Source organism: Pseudophryne corroboree (assembly GCF_028390025.1).
Source record: "Pseudophryne corroboree isolate aPseCor3 chromosome 3 unlocalized genomic scaffold, aPseCor3.hap2 SUPER_3_unloc_21, whole genome shotgun sequence".
NCBI classification, from domain to species: Eukaryota; Metazoa; Chordata; class Amphibia; order Anura; family Myobatrachidae; genus Pseudophryne; species Pseudophryne corroboree.
Window position 1 is genome coordinate 659,842 of NW_026967510.1, and position 15,948 is coordinate 675,789.

The 15,948-nt window shown below is 48.1% G+C and overlaps 1 pseudogene; it reads left to right on the forward strand.

Moving 5' to 3' along the window:
- Positions 1–7,735: 7,735 nt before the first annotated feature.
- LOC134983688 (zinc finger protein 850-like) overlaps positions 7,736–15,948 on the forward strand; it is a 293,457-nt pseudogene continuing 285,244 nt past the window's right edge.

Here is a 15,948-nt window from a genome sequence, read left to right on the forward strand (position 1 = left end):
TTTCCTGCATTTCCTGCAAACAGGACTGTCTATGGGCCTAAAATTAGGTTCCATTAAGGTTCAAATTTCGGCCTTGTCGATTTTCTTCCAGAAAGAACTGGCTTCAGTACCTGAAGTTCAGACATTTGTGAAAGGGGTGCTGCACATACAGCCTCCTTTTGTGCCTCCAGTGGCACCTTGGGATCTTAATGTTGTGTTGAGTTTTCTAAAATCACATTGGTTTGAACCACTTTCCACGGTAGACTTAAAATATCTCACGTGGAAGGTGTCGATGCTGTTAGCCTTGGCTTCAGCCAGGCGTGTGTCAGAATTGGCGGCTTTATCATGTAAAAGCCCTTACTTCATTTTTCATTCTGACAGGGCGGAATTGAGGACTCGTCCTCAATTTCTACCTAAGGTGGTTTCTGCATTTCACATGAACCAACCTATTGTGGTACCTACGGCTACTAGGGACTTAGAGGACTCTAAGTTGCTTGACGTTGTCAGGGCCTTGAAAATATATGTTTCCAGGACGGCTGGAGTCAGAAAATCTGACTCGCTGTTTATCCTGTATGCACCCAACAAGCTGGGTGCTCCTGCTTTAAAGCAGACGATTGCTCGTTGGATTTGTAGTACAATTCAGCTTGCACATTCCGTGGCAGGATTGCCACAGCCAAAATCTGTAAAAGCCCATTCCACAAGGAAAGTGGGCTCATCTTGGGCGGCTGCCCGAGGGGTCTCGGCTTTACAACTTTGCCGAGCAGCTACTTGGTCAGGGGCAAACACGTTTGCTAAATTCTACAAATTTGACACCCTGGCTGAGGAGGACCTGGAGTTCTCTCATTCGGTGCTGCAGAGTCATCCGCACTCTCCCGCCCGTTTGGGAGCTTTGGTATAATCCCCATGGTCCTTACAGAGTCCCAGCATCCACTTAGGACGTTAGAGAAAATAAGATTTTACTTACCGATAAATCTATTTCTCATAGTCCGTAGTGGATGCTGGGCGCCCATCCCTAGTGCGGATTGTCTGCAATACTTGTATATAGTTATTGTTACAAAAAATTCGGGTTATTATTGTTGAGCCATCTTTTCAGAGGCTCCTTTGCATTTATCATACTGTTAACTGGGTTCAGATCACGAGTTGTACGGTGTGATTGGTGTGGCTGGTATGAGTCTTACCCGGGATTCAATATCCTTCCTTATTATGTACGCTCGTCCGGGCACAGTATCCTAACTGAGGCTTGGAGGAGGGTCATAGGGGGAGGAGCCAGTGCACACCACCTGATCCTTAAGCTTTTATTTTGTGCCCTGTCTCCTGCGGAGCCGCTATTCCCCATGGTCCTTACGGAGTCCCAGCATCCACTACGGACTATGAGAAATAGATTTATCGGTAAGTAAAATCTTATTTTTGTTTATTATTTTTGCACTTAATTTCACATGCACAATATTTTCGCAGATGTTTTAAGATACGAAATAAAAGTTATTTTTTAAATATCAGTGGTCAAATGTCAATTTGATATTTGACTTTGAGTTTTGTGTCACAAGGTCCGAGTGTGCCCATGATAGGGAATACTTTCTTCTTCTGGTTTCTTTATGTGTATAACTTATTCCCAGGAGCACCTCCCATAGAATTTGATTAATAGATGTACAACAAGATTTAAATATATGGGAAAGGACTTTGTGTGACTTATTGATAATCATTGATTAATATTTACACAGGTCTGTGCGACCCCTCCCCCCCCCCCCCCTCCCGTAACACCGTGGGTGTACCAGTCAGTATATGTGTTCCCTCCTCTGCCTCTCATACCCAAGGTACTGAGAATTATACGGCGGGGAGGAGTAAGAACTATTCTCGTGGCTCCGGATTGGCCAAGAAGGACTTGGTACCCGGAACTTCAAGAAATGCTCACAGAGGACTCGTGGCCTCTACCTCTGAGAAGGGACCTGCTCCAGCAGGGACCCTGTCGGTTCCAAGACTTACCGCGGCTGCGTTTGACGGCATGGCGGTTGAACGCCGGATTCTAAAGAAAAAGGCATTCCAGACGAAGTCATCCCTACCTTGATAAAAGCTAGAAAGGATGTAACCGCAAAGCATTATCACCGCATCTGGCGAAAATATGTTGCGTGGTGCGAGGCCAAAAAGGCCCCGACGGAGGAATTTCAACTGGGTCGATTCCTGAATTTCCTGCAAACAGGAGTGTCTATGGGCCTAAAATTAGGATCCATTAATGTCCAGATTTCGGCCCTGTCGATTTTCTTTCAGAGAGAACTGGCTTCAGTGCCTGAAGTCCAGACATTTGTTAAGGGAGTGCTACATATACAGCCTCCTTTTGTGCCTCCAGTGGCACCCTGGGATGAATGTTGTTTTGGGTTTCCTAAAATCACATTGGTTTGAACCACTCAACACTGTGGACTTAAAATATCTCACATGGAAAGTGGTCATGCTGTTGGCCCTGGCTTCAGCCAGGCGTGTGTCAGAATTGGCGGCTTTATCCTGTAAAAGCCCTTACCTGATTTTTCATACGGACAGGGCAGAACTGAGGACTCGTCCTCAATTTCTCCCTAAGGTGGTTTCAGCGTTTCACCTGAACCAGCCTATTGTGGTACCTGCGGCTACTAGGGACTTGGAGGACACCAAGTTGCTGGACGTTGTCAGGGCCCTGAAAATATATGTTTCCAGGACGGCTGGAATCAGAAAATCTGACTCGCTATTTATCCTGTACGCACCCAACAAGCTGGGTGCTCCTGCTTCTAAGCAGACTATTGCTCGCTGGATTTGTAGTACAATTCAGCTTGCACATTCTGTGGCAGGCCTGCCACAGCCAAAATCTGTAAAAGCCCACTCCACAAGGAAGGTGGGCTCATCTTGGGCGGCTGCCCGAGGGGTCTCGGCTTTACAACTTTGCCGAGCTGCTACTTGGTCAGGGTCAAATACTTTTGTGAAATTTTACAAATTTGACACTCTGGCTGAGGAGGACCTGGAGTTTTCTCACTCGGTGCTGCAGAGTCATCCGCACTCTCCCGCCCGTTTGGGAGCTTTGGTATAATCCCCATGGTCCTTACGGAGTTCCCAGCATCCACTAGGACGTCAGAGAAAATAAGAATTTACTTACCGATAATTCTAATTCTCGTAGTCCGTAGTGGATGCTGGGCGCCCATCCCAAGTGCGGATTATCTGCAATACTTGTACATAGTTATTGTTAACAAATCGGGTTATTGTTGTTGTGAGCCATCTATCCAGAGGCTCCTCTGTTATCATGCTGTTAACTGGGTTCAGATCACAAGTTGTACGGTGTGATTGGTGTGGCTGGTATGAGTCTTACCCTGGATTCATAAATCCTTCCTTATTGTGTACGCTCGTCGGGGCACATAATCCTAACTGAGGCTTGGAGGAGGTTCATAGGGGGAGGAGCCAGTGCACACCAGGTAGTCCTAAAGCTTTTCTTTTGTGCCCAGTCTCCTGCGGAGCCGCTATTCCCCATGGTCCTTACGGAGTTCCCAGCATCCACTACGGACTACGAGAAATAGAATTATCGGTAAGTAAATTCTTATTTTATTAGCAGTTTCTTATATAGCGCAGCATATTCTGTTGCGCTTTACAAAAGGAACAGCAGTAATAGAACGAAACTGGGTAAAAATAGACAGACATAGAGGTAGGAGGGCCCTGCTCGCAAACTTACAATCTATGGGGGAATAGGCATTGATACACAAGGATAGATGCTACCTGTTGCATAATGGTCCACTAGATTGCTAGGTTCTTAATGGGTTGTATGATATGATCACCCAGCAATGAGATGAGGTACAGACTGAGAACAACAGAGGACCCAAGACTGAGCCTTGCGGTACTCCAACTGATAGAGGTAGATAAGAAGAGGTAGAATCAGAGAAGTGACCACTGAAAGAGCGATTAGATAGGTAGGATGAGAACCAGGAGAGGGCCGTGTCCTGAAGACCTAAAGCTTGTAGTATTTGAGAAGAGAGTGGTCAACAGTGTCATAAGCAGCAGAGAGATCTAGAAGAATGAGTAGTGAGTAGTGGCCTTTAGATCTAGCAGTGACTAGATCATTCACTACTTTGGTCAGTGCAGTCTCTGTGGAGTGTTGGGCATGAAAGCCTGACTGAAGTGGGTCCAATAAATTGTGGGAGTTAAGAAATGTGTGAGGCGAGTGTAGGCAAGTCTCTCAAGTAGCTTGAAGGGACATGGTAGCTGAGAAATGGGACGGTAGTTAGAGAGTGTGTTTGGGTCATAGTTGTGTTTTTTTAGACTGGGTGTAATCACTGCATGCTTAAACAGAGAAGGAAAGATACCAGTAGAGAGAGAGAGATTACATATTTTAGTTAAGGTTGGGATAAGCACAGGAGACAAAGTTTTACTGACCTGTGAGGGTATAGGATCAAGAGAAGAATGTTGATACTTCATCTTCACTTGTGGGATCAAATGAAGAGAAAGTGCCAGAGGGTTCAGGTAGGGAATTGAGCAGGTCACTGGCTGAGGAAGAGCATACCATTTCATCTCAGATTTTATCAATGTTATCCTTGAAGTATGAAGCAAGTTCTTGTGCACTGATAGTAGCTAGTGGGGGAGGTGAGGGAGGGTAAATAAGTGATTTAATTGTTTTAAAAAGTCGCTTGGGGTTGGTGACATGAGAAGAGATGAGAGATTGGAAATATATTTGTTTGGCAGTGTCCAGGGTCTGATGATAGGAGTGGTAGGTGGTCTTATATGTGAGGAAGTCACTTGGATTCTGAGATTTACGCCACTGACGTTCTACTTTACATGACAGTTTTTGTAGGTGTCTTGTTGATTTAGAGTGCCATGGTTGACATCTAAGCCTACGTGGGGTGTGATGGGTAGCTGGAGCCACTTCATCAAGGGCACTCTCTAGGGTTTTGTGCAGGTGGGATACAGCAGTGTCAGGTGTGGTAAATGTAGAGATTGGTGAGAGCAGTTGTTGCAGAGAAGTGGAAAGTTGTTGAAAATGTATATTGTTAGTATTTCTGTGGGTTAGAGGAGGCTTGCTAGGTTTTAGTGTCATAGAATTTAGAGTAATAGAAGAGATTGTGAAGGTGATCAAGTTGTGATCAGAGAGAGGGAAAGGAGTCTTAATGAATTCAGAAACTGAGCAGAGCCTGGTGAACACAAGATCAAGGCAGTGGCCTTCCTGGTGAGTAGAGGAGTCAGACCATTGGGTGGGGCCAAGAGAGGAGGTTAGAGAGAGGAGTTTTGAGGCATGAACAGATTGTGGACTGTCAAGAGCTATATTGATATCGACCCATAATGATGGTGGAGATGTCAGAGAATAAGATGTGTGGGAGCCAGGCAGACAAATCTTCTAGAAATTGTTGTTTGGGTTGCCCAGGAGGGTGATAGATAGCTGCAACACACAGAGAGAAGGGGGTGAAAATCCTGATAGAGTGAACTTCAAATGATGTGAATGCAAGAGATGGAACCTGAGGTAGAACAGTGTATGTGAAAAATTGGGACAGTAAGATTCCAACCCCACCACCTTTACTATTACCAGGCCTGGGGGCGGGGTGAAGTGGAAACCACCGTGTGACAGTGCTGCAGGGGAGGCCGTGTCTGATTGTGTGAGCCAGGTTTCTGTTATAGTCAGCAGATTAAAGTTGTGAGATATGAAGAGGTCATGGATGGATGGTAATTTGTTACAAACAGAGCGTGCATTCCATAAGCCACATTTTAGTGACTTGGAGGGGGATTGGAGACACGTGATATTTATGAGGTTAGATGGATTTCTATGTAGTTTTGAGATAGCTTAGTGTGAGAGGGACAGGTGGTTGCGGCCTGGATTTTTGATATGGCACCAGCTAATAAAAGCAGAAGAGTGAGATAAATATTGGATGTCTGCGAGTGTTTATTCTGGTGGCCAATTGTGGTTGTCAAAGTACTAGCAGAGAAGTAAGTATAAAGCTCATGAGTGGTTAGAAGAGGGGAGTGGAGAATAGAAGCTGTAATGTGCACAGAGGGGTGAGTTTTAGGGTGAGTGTAGAATGTGTTACATTTGGTGAGAATTCCATGAATTGAAATAAGAAACAGTAGTTTGATGAACATGCTGTGGTCGTTTGTGAGATAATTTTGGGTTAACTAGTGTAGGAATAAGTTGTTTAAGTAAGTTACCTTTCCTTGATGGCGCTCAATGTATGTTCAGCTGTTTTTTTAAACTGTTCGGATAACACACTTCTGAATTCCACACTTATTGAATTCCACGCAAGCTACCCCCAGCAAGCTGACCCCTTGACATTATACAGTAACACCAGGGGATGTGTCTGAGTGATGAATGGAGAGGTGACTGCCGGGAATGGGGCATTATACAGTAACACCAGGGGGCGTGTCTGGGTGATGACTGGAGAGGTGACTGCTGGGAATGGGGCATTATACAGTAACACCAGGGGGCGTGTCTGGGTGATGACTGGAGAGGTGACTGCTGGGAATGGGACATTATACAGTAACACCAGGGGATGTGTCTGAGTGATGACTGGAGAGGTGACTGCAGAGAATGGGACATTATACAGTTACACCAGGGGACGTGTCCCTGTGATGACAGGAGAGGTGACTGCTGGGAATAGGGCATTATACAGTAACACCAGGGGACGTGTCTGGGTGATGACTGGAGAGGTGACTGCTGGGAATTGGGAGTGGGGCATTATACAGTAACACCAGGGGTTGTGTCTGGGTGATGACTGGAGAGGTGACTGCTGGGAATGGGACATTATACAGTAACACCGGGGGATGTGTCTGGATGATGACTGGAGAGGTGACTGCTGGGAATGGGGCATTATACAGTAATACCAGGGGATGTGTCTGGGTGATGACTGGAGAGGTGACTGCTGGGAATTGGACATTATACAGTAACACCAGGGGACATGTCTGGGTGATGACTGGAGAGGTGACTGCTGGGAATGGGACATTATACAGTAACACCAGGGGATGTGTCTGGGTGATGACTGGAGAGGTGACTGCTGGGAATTGGACATTATACAGTAACACCAGGGGACATGTCTTTGTGATGACTGGAGAGGTGACTGCCGGGAATGGGGCATTATACAGTAACACCAGGGGATGTGTCTGGGTGATGACTTGAGAGGTGACAGCTGGGAATGGGTCATTATACAGTAACACCGGGGGATGTGTCTGGGTGATGACTGGAGAGGTGACTGCTGGGAATGGGACATTATACAGTAACACCAGGGGATGTGTCTGGGTGATGACTGGAGAGGTGACTGCTGGGAATGGGACATTATACAGTAACACCAGGGGATGTGTCTGGGTGATGACTGGAGAGGTGGCTGCTGGAAATGGGACATTGTACAGTAACACCAGGGGACGTGTCTGGGTGATGTCTGGAGAGGTGACTGCTGGGAATGGGGCATTATACAGTAACACCAGGGGACGTGTCTGGGTGATGTCTGGAGAGGTGACTGCTGGGAATAGGGCATTATACAGTAACACCAGGGGACGTGTCTGGGTGATGACTGTATCACTGTGTGTGTCTGGTTCCCATAATATGTCTAGATGTCACTGACTATGTCTCCATGCAGGAGGGGGAGTATATAGAGGAACACAGGGGTCTGTACAAGGACGTGATGATGGAGAATCACCGGCCCCTCACATCACTGGGTAAGAGGAGACTGTCATGTATTGTACAGGGGAGAGCAGGTATGGGGGGCCCTATATACACACATCATCTGATAATCACATATATACACTGTACTCAGTCACTGTGTGTCTCCTACAGATGGGCCCAGTAACAGAGATACCCCAGAGAGATGTCCCCATCCTCTGTATTCCCAGGATTGTACAGAGGAGAATCACAGGATCCCACAGGAGGATCAGGTAGGTGGGATTTAGGGTCTCACCAATATACCAAAGTGACTGTCACTATATGATCTGTAGAGAAGCTGTGTGTGTCTTATACACTGATATTATACTGTTTCACCTCAGTTTAGTCTAACAATATGCAAATGCCATTGTATTATTTTTTGTTTTTTTAGGAAGAACATCTGTCTGATATTAAAATAGAAGATACAGGGGGAGAAGAAGAGACGTATGTGACTGATATAAAGGCAGAAGATATAGAGGGAGAAGAAGAGACGTATGTGACTGATGTAAAGGCAGAAGATATAGAGGGAGAAGAAGGAACGTATGTGACTGATATAAAGGCAGAATATATAGAGGGAGAAGAAGAGATATATGTGACTGATATGAAGACAGAAGATATAGAGGGAGAAGAAGAGACGTATGTGACTGATATGAAGACAGAAGATATAGAGGGAGAAGAAGAGACGTATGTGACTGATATAAAGACAGAAGATATAGAGGGAGAAGAAGAGACGTATGTGACTGATATGAAGACAGAAGATATAGAGGGAGAAGAAGAGACGTATGTGACTGATATAAAGGCAGAAGATATAGAGGGAGAAGAAGAGACGTATGTGACTGATATGAAGGCAGAAGATATAGAGGGAGAAGAAGAGACGTCTGTGACTGATATGAAGGCAGACGATACAGAGGGAGAAGAAGAGACGTATGTGACTGATATAAAGGCAGAAGATATAGAGGGAGAAGAAGAGACGTATGTGACTGATATGAAGGCAGAAGATATAGAGGGAGAAGAAGAGACGTATGTGACTGATATGAAGGCAGAAGATATAGAGGGAGAAGAAGATACGTATGTGACTGATATGAAGGCAGAAGATACAGAGGGAGAAGAAGAGACGTATGTGACTGATATAAAGGCAGAAGATATAGATGGAGAAGAAGAGACGTATGTGAGGGGTGATCAGCAGTGTAAGGAGGAAGAGATCCCTACAGATATCAGCACAGGTGAGTAATAAACACTTAATGCAGAAGTCACATATTCTCATTGCTCAGTCACTACAGCAATCTCTTATCCTACACCCTCCTCTGCCATCAGCCCTGTTCTCAGTAGGGTGTTTCTCTGACATCCTAGTGGATGCTGGGGACTCCGTAAGGACCATGGGGAATAGACGGGCTCCGCAGGAGACTGGGCACTCTAAGAAAGATTTAGGACTACCTGGTGTGCACTGGCTCCTCCCCCTATGACCCTCCTCCAAGCCTCAGTTAGATTTCTGTGCCCGGCCGAGCTGGATGCACACTAGGGGCTCTCCTGAGCTTCTAGAAAGAAAGTATAGTTTAGGTTTTTTATTTTCAGTGAGACCTGCTGGCAACAGGCTCACTGCATTGAGGGACTAAGGGGAGAAGAAGCGAACCTACCTAAGTGGTGGTAGCTTGGGCTTCTTAGGCTACTGGACGCCATTAGCTCCAGAGGGATCGAACACAGGACCCGACCTCGTCGTCTGTTCCCGGAGCCGCGCCGCCGTGCCTCTTACAGAGCCAGAAGCAAGAAGGTGGTTCGGAAAATCGGCGACTGAAGACTTCTGTCTTCTCCAAGGTAGCGCACAGCACTGCAGCTGTGCGCCATTGCTCCTCATGCACACCACACACTGCGGTCACTGATGGGTTTAGGGCGCTGGGGGGGGGGCGCCCTGAGCAGCAATACTAACACCTTGGCTGGCAAACTGGCACCATATATAGCCCCAGGGGCTATATAGGTGCTTATTAACCCCTGCCAGAACTTTTACAATAGCGGGAGAAAGCCAGCTGAAAAAGGGGCGGGGCTAACTCCCTCAGCACACTGGCGCCATTTTTCCCTCACAGCTCCGCTGGAAGGAAGCTCCCTGGCTCTCCCCTGCGGTCCTGCACTACAGAAAAGGGTAAAAAAGAGAGGGGGGGGGCACTAATTAGGCGCAGTATAACTATATTTATGCAGCTATAAGGGGAAAACACGTTTCTATAGGTGATATCCCTGTGATATGTAGCGCTCTGGTGTGTGCTGGCATACTCTCCCTCTGTCTCCCCAAAGGGCTTTGTGGGGTCCTGTCCTCTGTAAGAGCATTCCCTGTGTGTCTGCTGGGTGTCGGTACTGCTGTGTCGACATGTATGAGGAGGAAAATTATGTGGAGGCGGAGCAAATGCCTGTGAATGTGATGTCACCCCCTGAGGGATCGACACCTGTGTGGTTGGACTTATGGAAGGAATTGCGTGAAAGTGTCAACTCCTTGCACAAAAGGACAGCCGGCTACACAGCTTGTGCCTGTTCCAGCGTCTCAAATGTCATCAGGGGCTTTAAAACGCCCGCTACCTCAGGTGACAGATACAGACGTCGACACGGATACCGACTCCAGTGTCGACGATGATGAGACTAGTGTACCCTCCAATAGGTCCACCCGTTACATGATTGAGGCAATGAAAAATGTTTTACACATTTCTGATAATACCCCAGGTACCACAAAAAAGGGTATTATGTTTGGTGAGAAAAAACTACCTGTAGTTTTTCCTGCATCTGAAGAATTAAATGAGGTGTGTGAGGAAGCATGGACTTCCCCCGATAAGAAATTGATAATTTCAAAACGGTTATTGGCAGCGTACCCTTTCCCGCTAGAGGATAGGTCACGTTGGGAAACACCCCCTAGGGTAGATAAAGCGCTGACACGCTTATCAAAGAAGGTGGCACTACCGTCTCCGGATACGGCCACCCTGAATGAACCTGCTGATAGAAAGCAGGAAGCTACCCTAAAAGCTATTTACACACACACGGGCATTATATTGCGACCAGCGATTGCATCAGCTTGGATGTGCAGTGCTGCTGCTGCGTGGTCAGATTCCCTGTCGGATAATATTGATACCATGGATAGGGACAATATTTTGCTGACGATTGAACATATAAAAGATGCAGTCTTATACATGCGTGATGCACAGAGGGATATTTGCCGGCTGGCATCAAGAATAAGCGCTATGTCCATTGTCGCCAGAAGAGGGTTATGGACTCGGCAATGGTCTGGCGATGCCGACTCAAAGCGGCACATGGATGTTTTACCCTATAAGGGGGTGGAACTGTTTGGGGATGGTCTTTCGGACCTCGTGTCCACAGCTACTCCTGGGAAATCGACCTTTTTGCCACAGGCTGCCCCACAGCAAAAGAAAGCACCGGTATCAGGTACTGTCCTTTCGGCCCCAGAAAAGCAAGAGGGCTAGAGGCTCATCCTTTCTGCCGAGAGGCAGAGGTAGAGGAAAAAAGCTGCAACACACAGCTAGTTCCCAAGAGCAGAAGTCCTCTCCTGCGTCCGGTAAGTCCACAGCATGACGCTGGGGCTGCTCAGGCGGACCCGGGTACGGTGGGGGCCCGTCTCAGAAATTTCAGCGCACAGTGGGCTCTCTCACAGGTGGATCCCTGGGTCCTTCAGGTAGTACTTCAGGGGTACAGGCTGGAATTCGAGACGTCTCCCCCCGCCGTTTCCTAAAATCTGCCTTACCGGCAACTCCCTCTGCCAGGGAGGCAGTGTTGGTGGCTATTCAAAAACTGTATTCACAGCAAGTGATTGTCAAGGTACCCCTCCTTCAGCAAGGAAAGGGTTACTATTCCACAATGTTTGTGGTACCGAAACCGGACGTTTCGGTGAGACCCATCTTAAATTTAAAATCCTTGAACACTTATATCAAAAGGTTCAAGTTCAAGATGGAATCGCTCAGGGCGGTTATTGCGAGCCTGGACGAGGGGGATTACATGGTCTCCCTGGACATCAAGGATGCGTACCTACATGTCCCCATTTACCCTCCTCACCAGGAGTACCTCAGATTTGTGGTACAGGACTGTCACTATCCGTTCCAGACGCTGCCGTTTGGGTTGTCCACGGCACCGAGGGTCTTTACCAAGGTAATGGCCGAAATGATGATTCTCCTTCGCAAGAAAGGTGTTTCAATTATCCCGTACTTAGACGATCTCCTGATAAAGGCGAGGTCCAGGGAACAGTTGGTACTGGGGGTAGCACTTTCTCGGGAAGTACTACAACAGCACGGCTGGATTCTCAACATTCCAAAGTCACAGCTGGTCCCGACGACACGTCTTCTGTTCCTGGGAATGATTCTGGACACAGACCAGAAAAGACTGTTTCTTCCAGTGGAAAAAGCCGAGGAGTTGTCATCTCTAGTCAGAAACATCCTAAAACCGGGTCAGGTGTCGGTACATCAATGCACACGAGTACTGGGAAAAATGGTAGCTTCGTACGAGGCATTTCCATTCGGAAGGTTCCACGCAAGGACTTTCCAGTGGGACCTGTTGGACAAATGGTCCGGGTCCCATCTCCAGATGCAACAGCGGATAACCCTGTCGGCAAGAACAAGGGTGTCGCTGCTGTGGTGGCTGCAGAGGGCTCATCTACTAGAGGGCCGCAGATTCGGAATACAGGACTGGGTCCTGGCGACCACGGATGCCAGCCTTCAGGGCTGGGGGGCAGTCACACAGGAAGAAATTTCCAAGGACTGTGGTCAAATCAGGAGATTTCGCTTCACATAAATATTCTGGAGCTAAGGGCCATTTACAATGCCTTAAGTCAGGCAAGACCCCTGCTTCAGAACCGGCCGGTGCTGATCCAGTCAGACAACATCACGGCGGTCGCCATGTAAACAGACAGGGCGGCACAAGAAGCAGGAGGGCAATGGCAGAAGCCACAAGGATTCTCCGATGGGCAGAGAATCATGTGTTAGCACTGACAGCAGTATTCATTCCGGGAGTGGACAACTGGGAAGCAGACTTCCTCAGCAGGCACGACCTCCACCTGGGAGAATGGGGACTTCATCCAGAAGTTTTCTGAATGCTGGTAAACCGTTGGGAAAAACCACAGGTGGACATGATGGCGTCCCACCTCAACAAAAAGCTAAAACGGTATTGCGCCAGGTCAAGGGACCCTCAGGCGATCGCTGTGGACGCTCTAGTGACACCGTGGGTGTACCAGTCGGTTTATGTGTTTCCTCCTCGGCCTCTCATACCCAAGGTACTGAGAATAATAAGAAGGCGAGGAGTGAGAACTATTCTCGTGGCTCCGGATTGGCCAAGAAGAGCTTGGTACCCGGAACTTCAAGAGATGCTTGCAGAGGACCCTTGGCCTCTGCCGCTCAGACAAGACCTGCTGCAGCAGGGACCCTGTCTGTTCCAAGACTTACCGCGGCTGCGTTTGACGGCATGGCGGTTGAACGCCGGAACCTAAAGGAAAAAGGCATTCCGGAAGAAGTCATCCCTACCCTGATCAAGGCCAGGAAGGATGTCACCGCAAAACATTATCACCGCATTTGGCGGAAATATGTTGCTTGGTGTGAGGCCAAGAAGGCCCCAGCGGAGGAATTTCAACTGGGTCGATTCCTACATTTCCTGCAAGCAGGTGTGACTTTGGGCCTCAAATTGGGGTCCATTAAAGTCCAGATCTCGGCCCTGTTGATTTTCTTCCAGAAAGAACTGGCTTCACTGCCTGAAGTTCAGACCTTTGTCAAGGGAGTTCTGCATATTCAGCCTCCTTTTGTGCCCCCAGTGAGGGATCTCAATGTGGTTTTGGAGTTCCTAAAATCGCATTGGTTTGAGCCACTTAAGACTATGGATTTGAAATATCTCACGTGGAAAGTGGTTATGCTGTTGGCTCTGGCTTCGGACAGGCGTGTGTCAGAATTGGCGGCTTTGTCCTGTAAAAGCCATTATCTGATTTCTCTGACGTCCTAAGTGGATGCTGGGGACTCCGTCAGGACCATGGGGAATAGCGGCTCCGCAGGAGACAGGGCACAAAAGTAAAAGCTTTAGGATCAGGTGGTGTGCACTGGCTCCTCCCCCTATGACCCTCCTCCAAGCCTCAGTTAGGTTTTTGTGCCCGGCCGAGAAGGGTGCAATCTAGGTGGCTCTCCTAAAGAGCTGCTTAGAGTAAAAGTTTTTGTTAGGTTTTTTTAATTTTCAGTGAGTCCTGCTGGCAACAGGCTCACTGCAACGAGGGACTTAGGGGAGAAGAAGTGAACTCACCTGCGTGCAGGATGGATTGGCTTCTTAGGCTACTGGACACTAGCTCCAGAGGGACGATCACAGGTACAGCCTGGATGGGTCACCGGAGCCGCGCCGCCGACCCCCTTGCAGATGCTGAAGAGAGAAGAGGTCCAGAAATCGGCGGCTGAAGACTTCTCAGTCTTCATGAGGTAGCGCACAGCACTGCAGCTGTGCGCCATTGCTCTCAGCACACTTCACACCAATGGTCACTGAGGGTGCAGGGCGCTGGGGGGGGCGCCCTGGGCAGCAATGAAAGTACCTATGCTGGCTAAAAATACATCACATATAGCCTCTGGGGCTATATGGATGTATTTAACCCCTGCCAGGTTGTCAGAAAAACGGGAGAAGAAGCCCACCGAAAAGGGGGCGGGGCCTATTCTCCTCAGCACACAGCGCCATTTTCCCTCACAGAACTGCTGGTGGGAAGGCTCCCAGGCTCTCCCCTGCACTGCACTACAGAAACAGGGTTAAAACAGAGAGGGGGGGCACTTATTTGGCGATATTATTATATATTAAGATGCTATAAGGGAAAACACTTATATAAGGTTGTCCCTGTATAATTATAGCGTTTTGGTGTGTGCTGGCAAACTCTCCCTCTGTCTCCCCAAAGGGCTAGTGGGGTCCTGTCCTCTATCAGAGCATTCCCTGTGTGTGTGCTGTGTGTCGGTACGTGTGTGTCGACATGTATGAGGACGATGTTGGTGAGGAGGCGGAGCAATTGCCTGTAATGGTGATGTCACTCTCTAGGGAGTCGACACCGGAATGGATGGCTTATTCAGGGAATTACGTGATAATTTCAACACGCTGCATGGTCGGTTGACGACATGAGACGGCCGGCAAACCAATTAGTACCTGTCCAGGCGTCTCAAACACCGTCAGGGGCTTTAAAACGCCCATTTACCTCAGTCGGTCGACACAGACACGGACACTGACTCCAGTGTCGACGGTGAAGAAACAAACGTATTTTCCATTAGGGCCACACGTTACATGTTAAGGGCAATGAAGGAGGTGTTACATATTTCTGATACTACAAGTACCACAAAAAAGGGTATTATGTGGGGTGTGAAAAAAACTACCTGTAGTTTTTCCTGAATCAGATAAATTAAATGAAGTGTGTGATGATGCGTGGGTTTCCCCCGATAGAAACACCCCTTAGGGTGGATAAGGCGCTCACACGCTTATCAAAACAAATGGCGTTACCGTCTCCAGATACGGCCGCCCTCAAGGAGCCAGCTGATAGGAGGCTGAAAAATATCCTAAAAAGTATATACACACATACTGGTGTTATACTGCGACCAGCGATCGCCTCAGCCTGGATGTGCAGCGCTGGGGTGGCTTGGTCGGATTCCCTGACTGAAAATATTGATACCCTTGACAGGGACAGTATTTTATTGACTATAGAGCATTTAAAGGATGCATTTCTATATATGCGAGATGCACAGAGGGATATTTGCACTCTGGCATCAAGAGTAAGTGCGATGTCCATATCTGCCAGAAGATGTTTATGGACACGACAGTGGTCAGGTGATGCAGATTCCAAACGGCACATGGAAGTATTGCCGTATAAAGGGGAGGAGTTATTTGGGGTCGATCCATCGGACCTGGTGGCCACGGCAACAGCTGGAAAATCCACCTTTTTTACCCCAAGTCACATCTCAGCAGAAAAAGACACCGTCTTTTCAGCCTCTGTCCTTTCGTCCCCATAAGGGCAAGCGGACAAAAGGCCAGTCATATCTGCCCAGGGATAGAGGAAAGGGAAGAAGACTGCAGCAGGCAGCACATTCCCAGGAACAGAAGCCCTCCACCGCTTCTGCCAAGTCCTCAGCATGACGCTGGGGCCGTACAAGCGGACTCAGGTGCTGTGGGTGGTCGTCTCAAGAGTTTCAGCGCGTAGTGGGCTCACTCGCAAGTGGACCCCTGGATCCTACAGGTAGTATCCCAGGGGTACAAATTGGAATTCGAGACGTCTCCCCCTCGCAGGTTCCTGAAGTCTGCTTTACCAACGTCTCCCTCCGACAGGGAGGCAGTATTGGAAACAATTCACAAGCTGTATTCCCAGCAGGTGATAATCA